Source organism: Podarcis melisellensis, assembly GCF_964234715.1.
Source record: "Podarcis melisellensis genome assembly, chromosome: 11".
Taxonomy (NCBI): Eukaryota; Metazoa; Chordata; class Lepidosauria; order Squamata; family Lacertidae; genus Podarcis; species Podarcis melisellensis.
This window is the reverse complement of record NC_138543.1, coordinates 47,030,274-47,048,848: the sequence shown is the minus strand read 5'-3', so window position 1 is coordinate 47,048,848 and position 18,575 is coordinate 47,030,274. Positions and strand designations below refer to the sequence as shown.

General features: G+C 46.3%; 1 long non-coding RNA gene across 1 annotated transcript in view; it reads right to left on the bottom strand.

Moving 5' to 3' along the window:
• Window positions 1–18,575, bottom strand: part of LOC309380249 — a 38,223-nt gene that overhangs the window by 14,682 nt on the left and 4,966 nt on the right. The window contains exon 2 of the long non-coding RNA XR_014172769.1: window positions 10,557–10,730. This is a non-coding gene — a long non-coding RNA (uncharacterized lncRNA). The remainder of the gene's footprint in view (window positions 1–10,556; window positions 10,731–18,575) is intronic.

Below are 18,575 nucleotides of genomic sequence, written 5' to 3'. Positions count from 1 at the left end.
AATGATCGTGTTTAGTTTGGCCTCCGACACCCTTTCTGTGTTGCATCAAATGCTCAGGAAGAGCCAGATCCCAAATTTTCCCTTCCCATCCCATCGGAGATGGATCTTTGGAGTCTTTCCAATGAGAGGCAATCTCTAAACAGGCAGCAGTAAACAGCATGGCAGTTAAGCCCTTATGTATAAGAGGAGCGTCTAGATCAGCATTCAGTTTCACAAGGGCTAAAGCAGAGTTTGGGTTCAATGACTGACCAATAAGGCAGTCACTTTTCTGCAGTCTTCACATCCGATGTCACACCTGAATGAGACCTAAAGTCTAGTTCATTCAGAACAGTCCCTAGAAGAAAGAAACAAGGATGTATGAACAGAAGTTTCTATCCTGTCATTACATGGGATATTGTCAGGGCTGGTTCAGCTGTAGGTCAGCATGAAGACTCAGATACAAGCAGTATCTTTATTCTTTATTCAAGGAAACAGAATACAAGCAGATAAACCTATGGCAAGACTGGCCCCAGGAAAGCAGTTGCCAGAACTGTCCCTGCCACTTCCCCCTACGTTTCCTCCCCAGCCATTGGGGAGGGGCTCTCTGTGCTCTCTGTACTCTTTGCTCTGCTACATACAAATCTCTCCATGTCCTTGGGGATAAGGGAGGATGGGGGCTGAATACAGTAGGACTGGCAGGCTCCTGTTCAGGCTCAGACACCACCTCCTCCTCCGCTGTCCTAGGTCTGCAGTGCTTTCTGCCCCTTCTTCCTCTCTCTCACTCAAGCCTGTTGCTTGTTCAGCGTGCTACCGTTCTGCCCCACCTCCCTTCATCCTCTGACCTGTGTCCCCACCCCACCCCCGGCTCTGAACCTTCATCTTCTGAGGTTTCCCTAGGGGGTTCTCCAGCTGAAATCTCCCACCACTCCTCATCGGCCAGCCAGCCCCTGACAGATACAGACTTGAGGATAGGATTGCTCCAACTTCCCATGGATTGGTGGAGTACAATGCAAGACTTGCAGGAAAAACTGATTCAGCAATACTCCTCGGCTGGCAGGAGGGTGCTGCAGATATAACGTGTATGCTAGCAAAACCCAAACCAGCATAAGGGAAGGGTGACGGGCAGGGAAGCAGACCTTAGTCAGAACCCAATGCTTTATTGAGGGCAAGTCCCACTTCTGATGAAGGTATGTTTCTCACTCCTGCAAAAAGTGTGGCATTAGTTGGAAAACTCCCAATGGAGTCAACAAAAGAACTAGCCCCCCCATATGATTTGAATAGAACTCCTGCACCCAGCCAGAGCATACCAGCAGGGGTACCTACTGAGGATCTGCTTTGCATGCATCATGTTCCAGGTTCAGTCCCTGGCATCTCCAGGGAGGGCTGGGAGATGCCTGCCCCAAACCCTGGAGAGCCACTGCCAATCTGTGTAGACACTACTGAGCTAAATAGATTAATGGTCTGAGCCAGGATCAGGCAGCTTCCCATATAAGGCTTCCCAGCCAGGAAGCACGTTCAGATGATTTGGATGGCTCCTTCTCCCAAGGAAGTGTGTAATTAGGATGTGTATTTTATCCACAAGGAAATCAAGTGCGGTTCTTCCTATGGCTAAAATGTAAATGTTTAGCCGAGCCTCGGACCAGAGGGAATTGTGCAATAATTGCGGAGGTTACCACCCTTTCTTGTTTGTTTTCTTTAGAAACACATGCTCGTTCTCTAGCCTGGAATGATGGCTGGCTTTGGCCTAGACCATGTGAATGTATACTGTGAAGTGAGAAGCCATCTCTAATCTCTAGGGAGAGATAATGGGTGGCTGCTGTGCTATTGGCTTGAGAGTTAGAGTGATGTTCCTTATACAAGCATCCTCCAACTTTGGACTGTGGTTTCTGGGCAATGCTGATTGATGCTTCAGGGATTCCTCCACATCTGTCAGCCACAGTATATCCTGCATCAGCAAATTCTAGTGCTGTCCTTCCCTTGGGAAGTTCCACTGTCTATATATTGACGGAAAGAGGGAGATTGATGAAGATAAGAGATACAGGGAGCAGGGGAGAGAGAAGGGGCTTGAGGGAGAGATTCTTGCCCTCCCTCTGCCCACCAGGGATGTGTGACATCTGTGTGCAGAGGAATCTATTTCAAATCATTTTTTTCCTATGCAGATTTTCATGGGGAAATGACAACCATTGCCACTTGTGCTGCCAATCTCTCAATATGAATGACTTATTACTTCAAGTCATGAGGGACGCGGGTGGCGCTGTGGGTTAAACCACAGAGCCTAGGACTTGCCGATCAGAAGGTTGACAGTTTGAATCCCCGCAAGCGGGTGAGCTCCCGTTGTTCAGTCCCAGCTCCTGCCCACCTAGCAGTTCAAAAGCATGTCAAAGTGCAAGTAGATAAATAGGTACCACTCTGGCAGGAAGGTAAACGGCGTTTCCGTGTGCTGCTCTGGTTTGCCAGAAGCAGCTTAGTCATGCTGGCCACACGACCCGGAAGCTGTACGCCCGCTCCCTCGGCCAAGCGCCGCAACCCCAGATTCGGTCACAACTGGACCTAATGGTCAGGGGTCCCTTTACCTTTACTTCAAGTCATGGCTGCGTGTGCATTGTACCTGTCGCAGTCACACTGCATCATGCAGCTTGTAGTCTTGGCAGAAAGATTATCACATGATTCCGCAGGACTTATTTGCTGCATGAAAACTTTAAAATATTGCAGGGAGGAAAGCATCATGAGAATACAGAATCCCTCTCAGCATGGCATCAGAGAAAGCTCAACCACTTTCCAATGAAAAAGAATGCCTTGGATAAGTCTGCCAGCTTTTTCAGGATAGTAACCCATTTTCAAAGGGGCTGAAAATCTCCAATGAAATCCCAGTTTGATTGTATTTTGGGGACAGCGATAGTGTCTGCCATGAACTGTCTGCAAAGAATGGTGGCCTGGCTGTGTGTGAGCTCACATTTAATGATATGCTGATGAACCCATTGCTTCCTGCAGGTCCCTTGGAATGTCTTTGCTGTTTGTGTTTTCCAAATCAAATGGATTTGACAGACGTTCTGACCACTGCATACCAGTGTAAAACTACGCAGTCTGCTTCTCTGCAAGTTCTTGCAGACACTCTTCCCATTTCCTCTCTTGTGGTGGAGCCAGCTGGCGACCTTAAAGCTGAACGCCTGCAAAAGTCTCAGGTCTTGAAGCAACAGAACTTTTTTTGCCTTTTAGACTGGACGGGTCTTCCCTCTGTGTTGCAGATGTCTACTTCAGTGCTGTCGCTCCATCCTTATTGTGCATTTATAGCGATATATGCTTACAATTGCATAGGGAGGTTACACGTGACTCAGCTTTCAATGCTGCTTGCCCCTGCTAAAGTTCAGGGGCAGACATTTCCCACCAGCACCTATTCTGTAAATTGCTATTCTGCTGAAATCCGGTCACCTTTTATACCACAAATATGCTGTGGTGAGGGAGATTGCTCTACTTTCGTTGTGCTTGTTAGGAGTAAAGCGACAACGCTTGCAATGACCTACCTGGACCAGTGGGGGGATTCATGTTCACCTCTGTAGATGACAAGCTGTGCTAATGCATTGGGCCAGGTAAAGAGGTGCTTAAATGCCACTTTCAATCCATAGCCTGCAACATTTCAGAAGGAGAAATCGGGACACACATACCCAGCACCATCCCACCATCTCCATCGCTTGCCCACTTGCTCGCTCGCTTGCTTGCTTTCCCCTTGAATCTTCTCCTGCCTCCGCCACAGCCTCCCGTGGTGGTCAGCCCAGCCTCCCAGAGGCACTTTGGCACGACCCTTTGATGATTGCCAAAGGTGATCATGAAAAGGTCACAGCAGAGCAAAGCCACTTTGGTGCGACCCTTTGACGATCGGCAAAGCAATCCCGGAAGGCACACTGACTTACACCAGGGTGCCAGTCCAGAAGCCAGAATTGGCTTCTGTGATCTGGGATGTCCCGCTTAAACCAGAACAGTTGCGGGGTATGTCCATGTTCTTGCAGCTCTTGCACATCTAATAATTATTTGGGCTCATTTTTGGACATATCTCGTAATTGCCTTTAAACACTGTGCTCTGGGACTCAGAATACATCAGATTAGATGTTTGGCCTGGTGCACAAACCTTTCGGTTGTTTCTCTGGACCTTATGGAATGCATGCTTCCTGTTTCACCAGCAGGTCAGGACTTTCAGTGTGGCCAGAGAATCGCCTAAACACAATTAGGCCGACACTGCTGGTTGCTGAAATCTCTCCCTCCCCTGCCCTGCTCTCACAACTCAGTGGAGATGCCGGCAGCGTCCCTTGCTTTTCATTTCTGTTTCATTTGGGACAAATTCAATCTGATAACATTACCCACAATATGTCTGTTCCCTTAAGAAACTTGGAAACATTCCAGGGAGCTTTGTGGGTCAGTTAACAGGATGTGCGCAAGGCCAACTTGACCGCACAAGCATTCCAAGCAATTGCTGGAGGTGTGATTTGTTTTTGTAAGGGCAGCAGCTCGCCCTCTGGTTCAAAGTGGCCAAGGGAAATGGAGGCAGGATGCAATCTAGGCACACAGGACACTTCTTGTGATTGTATAGAGGAACTCCTCTCTCCTTGCTGATGTACAATACTGTGCGTTCTAAAGGGTGCACCAGAATCCTTTCAAACAATTCAGGGGACCCCAAGATACAGCTCTCATAAAGGGAACCCTGACCATTAGGTCCAGTCATGACCGACTCTGGGGTTGCGCGCTCATCTTGCTCTATAGGCCAAGGGAGCCGGCGTTTGTCCGCAGACAGCTTCTGGCTCATGTGGCCAGCATGACTAAGCTGCTTCTGGTGAACCAGAGCAGCACACAGAAACGCTGTTTACCTTCCCGCTGAAGCGGTCCCTATTTATCTACTTGCACATGACGTGCTTTTGAACTGCTAGGTTGGCAGGAGCAAGGACCGAGCAACGGGAGCTCACCCCGTCACGGTGATTCGAACTGCCGACCTTCTGATAGGCAAGTCCTAGGCTCTGTGGTTTAACCCACAGCACCACCCGTGACAGGTCTCATATTGCATGCTAAAAAAACAACAACAAAACATTGCAGAGGATCTGGCAGTGCAACTCTGGGCTGACACATACTATCTTACATTAACTGCCCTTGAGTTATGCTACAGGATACCTGGGAAGTCATGTGTGCTGCCTTTTGTAAGAAGTTTCTTCTTTTTAATGTTAGAGCATCCTGGAATTTGTTTTTTTTTTTAAAGCACATACAGCTTTCCCTTGCAGCAAGGCTATTTTCACAACAGCAGCAGCCGAGCCTCCCCACCTCCCTTATCAGGATTTCACATTATTGTGGCTAGTTTGGACTAGTGCACTAACAGAGGAAAACATCTGGGTTTTTGAGGCCCCAAGTAGAATAGAAATCTATCTGAAGCAAAGTAAGTGATGTGCCAAAAAAGTTACATTAGTCACCTACCCTATTAGGGCAAAGTGCCTTTGGCCTCAGTTACCCTATACAGTGGTACTTTGGTTCTCAAACATAATCCGTTCCAAAACCAAAGCGTTCGAAAACCAAGGCATGCTTTCCCATAGAAAGTAATGCAAAACAGATTAATCCATTACAGACTTTTAAAAACAACCCCTAAAATAGCAATTTAACATGAATTTTACTATCTAATGAGACCATTGATCCGTAAAATGAAAGCAATATTTAAAGTACTGTATTATAAAATAAATAAGACAGTATTGCAGATGATAAAAATTAAAATGAATTTTTTTTCTTACCTGCACTGATGATAGCCATATCCATTTCTGCAGTCACACAATCAATCAATCAATCGGTAGCTGAACTGGGTTCCACACAGTCACAAAAACAAATTAACCGAAAAAGCCTCAAAAACAAAAACGCAAAATAAATAGCAAAAACAAAAGCGCCAGACTTAATCTGTTCCGGAAATCCATTTGACTTCTGAAATGTTTGAAAACCAAGGCACAGCTTCTGATTGGTGTAGGAGCCCTAGAAATAATAGCCAACAACCGCATCAGATGTTTGGCTTCCAAAAAACATTTGAAAACCAGAACACTTCCAGGTTTTGGGCATTCAGGAACCAAGGTGTTTGAGAACCAAGGTACCACTGTATGTGAAATAGGAATAATAAAAGCCAGGTTTCACAATAATGTTCAAAAGATTGTGTGTAGTAGGTGCACAAGGATTTGCCTGATCTCCTGACTTGAACCTCCTGTTTTAATTGCTGTTTGACTGCTTCACTTACGTTTTAATGGACTTGTCTTGCTGTCCATTTTTCTTGATGTTTATTTTTTTTTTAAATTGACATTGTTTTATTGTGTATTTAAATAACATGTTGAGAGAGAGAATTGAGTTTCATACTTGTGAACCACTTCGAAGCCACTTTGGCAGTTAAGCTGTTTATAAACACCCACCCACCCCCAATATTGTACCCATTTTAGAGATGAAATAATTAAGTTGAGAAAGACTTGTCAGAAATCGCACGTTGAGCCGCAGAGAGAGGGGCACCTTGCGTGTGAAGCTCTCAGCTCCAAATCCAGTTCTATCCAGTGGACTATACTGCTTGATTCAAGGAAGTAAGTTTGGGACAATCAAGGCCCTGCCAGGAAATGAAGAACTAGCTGCTTTAAAAGCCAAGACAAACACTCCCAAAGTTAGCGACACAATGTGAAAGTCGTCACAGCTAGGTCCAATATGAAGAAGGAAGAAGGTGCCTGGGTACTCATAAAACGTTGGAACAGAAACTCCAGGTCCAAACTAGATTGTGGCATTGAAATCTCGACTCCCCCAATCATGCATAAAGCAGGGGGTGGGTGACTTTTAAGAGCAAAGGGGAACATGTAAGAGGTGCTGATCCCTTTCCACTTTGCTGCTGTCTCTCTACCCCATGCGCTTTCCCTTCTGCTAACCTTAAAGTGAAACAAAATTTTAAAAATCTGTGTATCTGAAGAAGTGTGCATGCACTCGAAAGCTCATACCAATAACAAACTTAGTTGGTCTCTAAGGAGCTACTGGAAGGATTTTTTTTATTTTGTTTCGACTACGGCAGACCAACACAGCTACCTACCTGTAACTTAAAGTGAAATGTAGGCTTTTAATGCACTGGAATGGTGAATGGATTTCCTAGGGGTAAGTAATGGCTCCAAGCACATTTAGGACAGTCATGAGACTGGTAGGGCAAAGGTCAAATAGTAGGTAGAGCCACAGCCAATGACAGGTGGAGCCAGCTAATTCTATTTTTGTCCCCATCCTCCTCCCTGTTGACGCCTATACAGGTAACACTGAGATTGAGGAGGAGAATGACAGGCAATGCCATGCCCTGGATTGGTTGGCAGGCAGGTGGGCAACTGGGGGCTGGTTGAAGGCAGACTGAGCTTAATGGGGCAGCACCCCATTTGCCCTAATGGACCAGTCCCTACTAGGAGAGACCCAAGTGGGACATTATCCTCTTACAGGTCTAATATTTTGCCTATAGATGATGACTGATGCAGTTGGGATAGGATTTTCCTGATCGATTGTTCACTTTAACTCCTCGGGGAACTGGGGTTTCTTTTTTGCCAAGTGAAGAGAGAGATTTTAAAACTGCTTTTCCAGAAACTCAAAGAAAGCTTTCTAAAAACTTGTCAGTACTATTTTTACTACACACACATACACACAGAGGCAAAGAAAGGATTTTGAACCATCAATACAGCAGGAGCTTTTAAGATAGCTTCTAGAGATGCGTTAATAATGCCTTTTAAATCTATGAGAAACCCATTTTGCATTTTTTGCATTACACAACACAGTTCCAATCTGATAATGCCATAATTCACCAGCGTTGCAATGCTCGCCTGAGTCTCATTGCTTGTGTAAGATCTATGCAATCCAACCTCCCTTTTGCCCTGCAAGCATCTACATGTGGCTTGCCTTATTAGATCTAATAAATCATTTGCAGCCCACAAGCTAATCACCATGTATGATTCTGCATGACTGCTTGGATAAGGATTTTTTAAAAAAGGGTTGTTCCTTTCTAGGGGGAAGGGGCTATTAACGAATTCCAGTGCCTAACAAAAAGGTCAGGTTTGCCTAGAGATAAATGGTCATGGCAGCAAACTGTTTAACCGTAAACGTAATATAACAAAACGCCCTGTGCACTACATTATGCATGGAAAAGTGGGAAGAACCACCTCACTGTCCCCTGGGCTTCCTTCCTGTGTGGCTGCAGGAGCAGGACCCCGGTCAGCAGGGCTTTCTGGTGGAGAATGGGCGGGAGACGAGTTGGATAAGGAACAGCTGGAAGAGAGGCAGCTGTTGACGGTTGAATATGCATGAGTTCCTTACAACTGAGGAGGAAGGGAAGGTGTTGGGGAGATGTGGTTGTTAGAAGTTCAGTTGTGGGGCTAGAGCTCTGGTTGAGCCAAAGCCCAGTGGTGAAAAGGTGCTGGGAAGGAACTTGAGGGGTTGGTAGGTTACTTGGGGAGGTGTAAGTCCTCAGCTTAGGCCCAACTGGTGGCTTAGCAATGAACTGCTTGTGGGTGTTCAGTGGAGGAAACCCTGTCCCTAATGCAGTGGCGTAGCGTGGGGGGTGCAGGGGGGCGGCCGCACTGGGCGCAACATCTGGGGGTTAGGGTTAGGGGGCGCAAATCCACGGGTTAGGGGGTGCAAATCCACAGGTTAGGGGGTGCAAATCCACGGGTTAGGGGGCGCAAATTACTTGCCTTGCCCCGGGTGCTGACAACCCACGCTACGCCACTGCCCTAATGAACACTGAACAATCCTGTGGCCAGGGATATTTGTGTGCAGGAAGTGGGGGTATGGATATAGTGCCAGGGATATAGAGCCCTGTCCTGGAAGCCCAACAAAAAGTGCAATGTTTTCTTTTATGCTTTGGCTAGTTGTATTTCATTCTAGGGCCAAAGTAGGAAATCCAACAGAGATTGGTACCCAGAGTCCCTGTTGACCAATAGCAAGAGCAGGGCTTATAATTCAGGCCAGGAACATGACTCTGGAGGAGGAATGCTTACCCCTGTCTCCTGTAATTTTCCTGATCACCTTCCTGGTCATGGGTGTAGGCAGGGCTTTTGTTGGGGGGGGGGGCAGAACCTCTGTTAACCATGTATTTTTATTTATTTTTATTGAGGGGGAGCAAAAGGTTCCTTCCTCTCTGCCCCGTTGGGGAAAACATAATGTGAACACATCCTGAATATGTTCAGTTTCCCTATTGGGGAAACCAGTTGCTTGAGGATGGTGGAGGATTTTACTGGCAAGATAAAAGGGGACTGAGTTAGGATGACCCCCACCCCTACAGCTGACACTGACCAACATGTAAAGAGGCAGGAGACCCAATCACAGATCTCTGCTACGTTGTCTAGTCTGGCAACTTACAAAATTATGTGCAGTGATGCATATTAGCTTTCCATGTTATCATTCCAGACACTAAGGGCATTTCCAGATTGCCACTATTTTTGAGTGGTAAAGGTAAAGGGGCCCCTGACCATTAGATCCAGTTGTGAGCGACTCTGGGGTTGCGGCGCTCATCTCGTTTTACTGGCCGAGGGAGCCGGCGTACAGCTTCCGGGTCATGTGGCCAGCATGACAAAGCCGCTTCTGGCGAACCAGAGCAGCGCACAGAAACACCGTTTACCTTCCCGCTGGAGCGGTACCTATTTATCTACCTGCACTTTGACGTGCTTTCGAACTGTTAGGTTGGCAGGAGCAGGGACCGAGCAACGGGAGCTCACCCCGTCGCGGGGATTCGAACCGCCGACCTTCTGATTGGCAAGTCCTAGGCCCTGTGGTTTAACCCACAGCGCCACCCATGCCACCCCCCCTTTTTTGAGTGGTACTCAGTTGCAAAAGCAGGTTGTTCAATTAAAGTTGATTGGGAGATCTTGCACAGCAAACCCACCTTCCCCAAAGATCAGGCTTTTTCCGGTAAGGAAAGTGAGTGGGGAAATGCACTGGAAAGTGTGCTTGTTTTGACACAACATCATCTAACCTCCCCACCAACAAATCAGGCTGAACGCTCAATAAGCAGGTTATCTGGAAGCACTCAAAAAGCACTGCTCTGCATGTAGGGAAAAAAGAGAGCAAAAGAAAAAACATTGGTTGGCACCAAAGGAATTGCCAAAGGGAGACAAAGGGAAGCCATTTTAATCTGTCGTTACCTAATTAATCACACCGATTAATTGATTAATGCCTTCTGCCTAACAAAAGAGATAAGCAGTGTGGGGTGGCTCTGGAAATAGCTACGGGGGGGGGGGCGGGGAATGTGGGCAATGAAGTACAGACTCAAAAGCTGGCGGTGGAAAGAGACAAAAAAAGATATGAAAGACAAAGGAATGGGGAAGAGAAAGATTTTACATGATAAAAGCAGTTGTCGAATGCATGTCATCTGATTCTCAAGCACCACAAAATACTGAAACCCCCCCCCCCAAAAAAAGAGAATCACACAGACTTTTGCAGAAAAATTCAATTTGGATCACAACGAAAAGCTTTAGTGCAAGGGTTTCCTCTGGTATATGCTCCAGGATACAGCCTGATCAGTGAAGTGAATTGTTAGTGTAATCAAGCTTAATTAAATGTGTATACAGTACCTGGCATTCCAATGGGTTCCTTAGCTGTTAGATTTATAGCCTTGATGGCAGAGGGTTGCCTTCAGACAAGGCATTTTAGGCACTAGGCGTCTTTTTTTTTTTAAGGGATCGTCCAGTGCGATCAGTTGCAATGCTGAGAATTCCTCGTCTAATCCCGTTTTTATGGAACCCATCCTAGAGTAATAAAAGACATTATCGATTAGAGCTGATCTGTGGAATCTGAGAGATAGCAGCATGAGAAATGTTCCTTTCTCTGTACGGAGCTGCCGTCCCTGCTTTTATGGCAAATTAATAAAAAACTTATGTTGAGGCAGGCTTCCACAAATGGTAACCTGCAAAATGGAATCCAGCCCCCTGCCAGCAGTGGATAGCGACTGCTCAGGAGCTTAGGAAACGCACTGTTTTTGCTGACTGAGAAGGTAGAGCAGGGAGAGAAAGCAGGCCCAGTGGTGTAGCGTGGGTTGTCAGCACCCGGGGCAAGGCAAGTAATTTGCGTCCCCTAACCCGTGGATTTGCGCCCCCTAACCTGTGGATTTGCACCCCCTAACCCCCAGATATTGTGCCCGGTGCGGCCGGCCCCCCTGCACCCCCACGCTACGCCACTGAGCACGCCGCTTCATCCATCTGCCATGGGCAGCATTCAGCTTTGTGTGTCACAACCTTGTATAGCCCTGTGTTAGGACAACTGGCTCACATGGAGCAACAACACAATAAACGCGAAGGCTCGGATGAAGGACAGTATAGAAAATTAATTGATAAAAACAAATTAATAAATGTAAGATTCCAGGGTGCCATTGTTGCTTTTGAGGCTTGCATAGCCTGTTTCTGTGCTGGTTTTTATAGCTTCCATAATATCTGCGCTATTTAGGTATTCCTTTGCAAATAAACAGACTATTGTGACAACACCTAAGCCAGGGCTTTCTCTTTTCCAGTGGAAACAGACTCCATAAAAACTAGCCATCTGAGTCACTCCACCCAACTTCATCTTAACCATTATCAGGACCAAACTAGATGTGATGTTTTGGAGTAAATGCAATTAGTGTGCTTTTTTTTTTTTTTTGTTATCTAAATAAACTGTGGTCCATGATATGTCTGTGGATTTGTGGTTTGAAGACGGGAGATGGCATGCCCATCGCATGAACCGTTCGTATTGATTTTTAATTGTATTTTATTACTTTATTTCTCAGGAACACTGAAAAGACAAGGTGCTTTCTGTGCGCAAGTTCTGTTAAGCGCAATGGAACTTCGAGGTCAGCTTAAGTCACTCTGAAATAAGATATCAGAGCACTCCAAATCATTTGGCCATGTACGTACACAGAAAATAGGCAACACATGATGATCTGCATTGAATCAGTCGTAATGCACCCCTAATTATAATCTGAGAAGGGGGAGTGAATGTGACTCTCATGAAGGGAGCCCGCACCTCTGAATTTGCCCCTACACCACTGCTCTGCACACAGGAGAAAAGCCTTTCCTGTCCTTTTGGCGTAACTGGTTGCAATTACATGCCTCTTTGCAAAATGACTTATGCAGAGCCTCATGGATGGCGAAGGATTACATAAGGTTTATATCTGTCCTCAGATATAAGTGCAGATGTCCCCCAGGTCCTATTTTAAATGCAAAGGCTCCATCTTGGATAGCATCCCACTTTCTAGCCCTTTGATATTTTCCTGTAATGCTTCGGGACATGTGATATACATAATCCTCCCAGAAAATGGAAAAAGAATGAGGCTCGGAGTTCCATTTGCCCATCTCTTTATACCTCTCTCTAGCCTATAATGAAAGCAAGCTGTGTGGTCTTCAGTGGAAATGAGAACAACTTTTCCCTCTTAGCAACATTTTGGATAAGCTGCTTCTGTTGTTGATGGTATCTTTGGGGGTGGGGTATGTTTATTCTTTTAAATGGAAGATGCTGGTATGAGAAACATCAGAATAATTTAAAGACCATAGGCCTTTCAACATTGATTTGGGAGAGGGACAGATAATTTCAGTCAATTAAACAAACATAAATACAGATGGTAACATTGGCACCAGAAGTAATGGCTCCTCCCCAGTTCCTTCGCCAGCAGCCCAAGGCTCCAACGTCTTGTTTCTTGTTGCTCCACTCTTTTCATTTCTCAGCATGTTCTAGGAGACCAGAGGGGAGGGAAGCAGCAGATGGGCTCCCTAGATTCTTCAGCAGCCTGCCTCATTTCTGTCTCCTGCCTTTGAGTCTGGACTGCTCTCTGCCACAGCTTCTTCCTGCTCACTAAACCCTGTTCCCTCTTCAGCTTCTGACACCTCCTCCTCCAGGTCTGCTCCCTCTTCTCCCCCTGACTACTCACCACCATTCCCCTGGTACTGAGCCTTAATCCCTTGGAGGTTCCCCAGCTGGTGCCCTCCAACCACTTCTCTGCCTCCAGCTAGTCCATGACACTTGACCACATACAGTGAAACCTTGGTTTCCGAACTTAATCCATTCCGGGAGTGCATTTGACTCCCAAAATGGTTCAAAAACCAAGGCACAGCTTCAGGAAGCTCCTGCAGCCACTCAGAAGCCTCAGAAGTCATGCCGGATGTTTGACTTCCAAAAAACATTTGCAAACCAAAGCAATTATTTATGGGTTTGCGGTGTTCAGGAGCGGATTTGTTCAGCATCTAAGCTGTTCGGGAACCAAGGTTCCACTGTATGTGCCAGGATCCAGCACATGGCCACTGCACAACACAAGGATTACTCCAAGGGGTAGTGGGTGTCCCTCCAAAATACTTCCTGCTCGTCTAGCACTGTTAAGGTCCTTTGTAGCATGGATGAAATTTTTGCACCCCATATAATGCTCTTTGCCACCCTATCAGGCACCCCAAACTAGATCATCTGGAGTGACTTTGATGCACCATCTGTCAGCCCCAATGGGAATATGCAGTCCCATCTGCATTCAGAAGCTCAGACAGGGAAGTTTCATAGCTCAGTGGCGGCACAAATGCTTTGTAGACAAATGGTCAATCTCCACTAGCATCTTCACGTAGGACTGGGAAAGACCCTAGAGGCTGGCGAAATTGGCCCTGGGCAGGGGCACAAAAAGCACCTAGCAGATTATGGAATGTATGGAGCATATATGTGTGACACCACTGCTGTTGCAGCAAGATCAAAGCTGCCCATCCTTCTCGCCCTGTGGTAAAGTGAAATTTTCAGCAGAGTGGAGTAGGATGGGTGGGTTGCTGATACAGCTTCTTGCCGAGGGCACAAGGGACTCTAGGTCTGAAATCCTCGAGAGCTGCCGTCAGTCAATGTTGTCAGTAATGAACTGGATGGACCAATGGTTTTACTTGGTGGAATACAGCTTCAAAAGTAACCCTCATATTCATCTATGTTATGTGATACTGTGCAACACAATTCTACTGTGCTAGAATTGTTGTGAGATCATCTACCAATGTAACTTTTTCCTCCCAAGCAGAACCTGGAATTTTGTATGTAACTCCTTAAGCTATCTTGAGGGGGTTTGCTCTGATGCTTAATTCTTATGATGGGTCTAGTGGAGATTTAGGTTTAATGTGTTTCTTGGAGAGAGCACGATATTCTCCTTTTATTTCCCTACGGCTCTGTATGCTTTGAAGATACTGTAATTTAAGAATGAAACATGCTTTGGAATAAGCATTAGGATGAGAGCGGAGAAGGGTATTGGATTACCGACCCCATCTCCCTGCGAGGGCTAAATGTAGGCCTCAGAGAAAAGATACATCAGATCGTAAACTGATGCTATTTGGATGTTAGCCAAAGGTTAAGAATCCCCCCCACCCTGCCCAGCATTTCTGGCATGACTATTAAAAGAAAATAATTGTCAGTCGTACAGTGATGCAAATACATCCACTCTTGAAATCTAAGGAAGTGGGGAAAGGAAGATTAGGCTGGTATTCAATGCAATTTTACTCAGAGTAGACCCATTGAAATGAATGTACATGACTAAATTGGGGTTATTAATTCCCCGCCTCATGGGTGGTCATGTGAAGTGGTCACTTTGTATAGATTTGCAAACACACTCACACAAATGTTGGTTTGCAGCAGTGTGCAAAAGAATCTGAGTCTGTACACAGCCGCTATTTCATGCAATTGGTGTGCCATGAACTGAGAGGCACTGTGTGCTCAGATTTATAGGAGCCACTGAGCATCTGGTATATTGCATGTGTGTGTGTTCATGTATGTGTGTGCCAGAAATGTCTTTTAAATTAGACCATGTGGAGAAGGCTATACCAGGGCAAATCTTGATGCCCATCATACTGTTTTGCATTTCTTCTTCCTCAAATAATTGGAAGGCCCAGGGTTACTAGACAGAATGTTTCTATTATTATTATTATTATTATTATTATTATTATTATTATTATTAAGTTTGTATGGACTTACCAACCAACCTTATGCATATTTACTCTTGCCCACCCTATTCATACTTAGTAGAAGTAAGAATTACTAATTTCAGTTTAATTCCCAAGTAAACATGCATAGGATATTTTTGTAATATCTTTTAGAGGCGTAGCCATGCTAGTCTGCTGCAGCTAAAACAAGGAGGAGACTCAAACAGTTTACCACAGTATATGCAATTTTTGTAAACCTTACTTAGCTGGAGAATTTGCCTGCAAAATTCAGAGTGGTGTGAATTCCAAAGGACAGTTGTGTTGAAGTGTGCATACTATTCTGGAAACAGCAGGCTTGGTAGCTTTGCCTTTAAATGTGAACTGAATTGAAATGCTCCTCCATCCCTGGTCTGAAGGCATTGAGAATGTGGGCAGCTGCTTCCCCTCCCATCCAGTGGCTCTCCTGGTACTTTTGCCTGCCCTGTCACAGGGCAAAGGTAATGTCTGTCTTCCTCCAACAGGTGAAGGAGGAGCTTGGGTGAAAGGACCAATGGGATAACAAGATGTCAGGGACAGAGGCTGCCCAGCTCCTTGGTGTATTAGAGTTAAAGAGACAAAGCATTACCTCTGGACCAAGTCCTGGCAGCCCTATGTTAGTTAGTTAGTTAGTTAGTTAGTTATTTTCTGTTCTGCCCTTTTTCCTGCCAACCTAGCAGTTCGAAAGCACGTCAAATTGCAAGTAGATAAATAGGTACCGCTCTGGCAGGAAGGTAAACACTGTTTCCGTGCGCTGCTCTGGTTCACCAGAAGTGGCTTAGTCATGCTGGCCACATGACCTGGCCAATAAAGCGAGATGAGCGCCGCAATCCCAGAGTCGGTCACAACTGGACCAGGGGTCCCTTTACATTATACTGCCCTTTACCTGAGGATCACAGGGCGGTTTATAATATTAAAGCACAAAAATACATAATGTAGTTCTGAACCGTCCAGGGATCTTCAGATGAAAGACGGTATACACATTTAATAAATAATAATAGCAAAAACAATAAACCCGGCCCCACAGCTTAAAAGGCCATAGATTGTTTAATTAGCCGAACACCTGGGAACAGATGAATGTGCAGGCTGTAGGTAGCCGCTCAGAGAGCCAACACTCTCTGTGGCAAGGTTCTCCGGATCCAGTTGATCTCAGCCAGGAGTTCCCTGTGGAATTTAAAAATTGCAGCATCTTATCCCCACACGGATGCTGTTCCCTCCACCAAGGGTAATATTTTGCAGCCAGAAATGGCATGCCAGTTTCTAAGGGAGCCCAGTTGCTATGGAGAAGAGGGAGGATTCCCTGCGACTGGCAGAGATTCATGCAAGTCCTTTCCTGGGAAATTGCGTTCATCTTTAAAGCCTCACACAAAGGGTCGTTTGGTATCTTGGCTTCACTAGGAGGGTCTCGCTGAGTAGATTTGTGTTGTGTGAAGATGGTTGTCCTTTGATAAATATGGGAACGGCGAGCTAGTTGGTGGGAGTGATTGTTCTTGTTTTCAGTCCCGTTTTCCCTCCTCTAAAGCAACCTCCAACTTCCACTGATTTCACACTCAGCCCAGCAGACTCCTTTAGAAAACTGTCAATAGAGCATGATACTCTTAATCTCAGGGTCATCTGTTCAAACCCCACGTTGAGTGGAAAATTTTAGAAGAGCCTTGGGGTCCCTTCCAATTCTACAATTCTATGTCTATGTCTAAGAGCATTCCCGTTCATTACAAAATGCTTTCAGTGCCTCCGGACATTGGATAGGCTAGCACTTTCAGTTCCAGCAAAGTGTGCACAGATTTTTTAAAGCACATCCATCTATTACCTTGAAGGTTAGAGGTTCTTCTTGCCTTGAAACCCCAGAATAAAAAAAACCTAGAATTTGAAGGGATACCCAAGGGTAATCTAGTCCAACCACCTGCAATGCAGGAAACTCAACCAAAACATCCATGGTAGATGGCCATCCAACCTCTGCTTAAAAACCTCCAAGGAAGGAGAACCCACAACCTCCCGAGGGAGACCTGTCCCACCATTGAACAGCTCTTACTGTCAGAAAGTCCCCCCTGATGTTTAGTAGATATCTCCTTTCTTGTAACTTGAATCCATCGGTTGGTGTGGAAAAGCTAATCATGTGGGATACTACCCTCTCATCACATTGAAATCCAAAAGATGTTCTCCTGAGCATAAGCGATTAGGACAAATCTGTAAAAGTGCTTGAAAGGAAGTAGTAGAATGAGAAGAGGTCTCGGGTCAGATGCCATAAAATGTAATCCAGCTATGAAAGCGTTGCTTCTTGCAAATGTATAACCAGCTACAGAGGTAAGGAGGCATGACCAGGTATTTGTTAGGGCCTCAGTGCAAGCAAAGCCCTCCCTGACCCAGCGGAACGGGTGGCTCTCATTTTATGTGATACATCCACAAGTCTGGTGCCAGATGCAGGCATCATCATGCCAAGGCCCACACCTCTGCAGGAGACCCCTGTTGACCCCCAGACACTCCAGGCCTTGTTGCTCCATCCTGCCCCTCAGCTGTACTGTCACTGCTTAATTCACCTGCCATCTCTGTGTGTCACAGTCCGGTTTACGGGCGGTTGAAGTCCCAGCTGAGGACGTTGGGACTGGGGGCAAGATGGCAGGGTGGGAGCAGGAACCATAGCTGTCAACTTACAGATTTGAAAATAAGGGACCAGCAGCCTTGAAAATAAGGGACCAGCAGCCCAAATAAGGGACCTGCAGCCTCACCTGTTCCAGGCACTCCAGTCTTCCTGTCCTCCTGCAGTCTGGTCAAACTGATGCTGGTAGCTTCGAGAACACTGTCCAGCCAACTTTGTAACCAGAGGTTCAACTGAATAGAATCTGAATGACATGCACCACAAGGCCTATGCAGCCTCAGCTTAAGATTGCTCCCCGGCCTGGCTTTGCACTGCAAAGTTTGCAGCAGCACGTGCAACAAAATGGCGTCCAGCATTCAAAAAACCCCTCAGCTTGCATTAACTAGCCACACACAAGGCATGCAAGCTCCACCCCCCAGTCGTTCTTAGACTTCTTATTGGGTGAGCAACACAGCCAAGCAACACAGTTGGAGCCTCCCTCCTCCCTGGCCGGCAGGGAGGGAAGGAGAGGAGCTGCTTCCTTTGAAATTTAAGGGACATCATTTAAGGGACATTTAAGGGACATCCATCAATAAGGGACAGCAGCGGGACATGGCGCTGGAATAAGGGACTGTCCCTTCAAATAAGGGACACTTGACAGCTATGGCAGGAACGAGAGTCCAGAAGTCAGGGGTCCGAGGATCAGGAAGCAGGGAGTCACAAAGTCAAGGGTCCAAGGGTCAAGAAGCAAGAAGCCAAACACAGCAAGGCAGGAAACGAGTTCCTGTGGCAAAGAGCCGAAGGGAAATCCTGACCTTATATCCCTTCCCAGCTCTTGCCACCAGGTGTGCAGTGAGTTACCAAGTGGTCTCATCTGTGTGGCTGTGCTTTGCCTCTCCAGAACAAACTTAGGAAGGCCCCAGTCCTGCAAAGCCCTATTGGTCACAGGGCCTGGCTCCTGCACACACTGGGCATGCAGTTGGTAGGAGCAACAAGGGTGAGGCAATAGGGCAGCATTCTTCAGAAGCCTTGCCCTCTTCCTCTGGACAGCTGTGTGAGTTGAGCCCACAAAGGGAAGGCAAGCG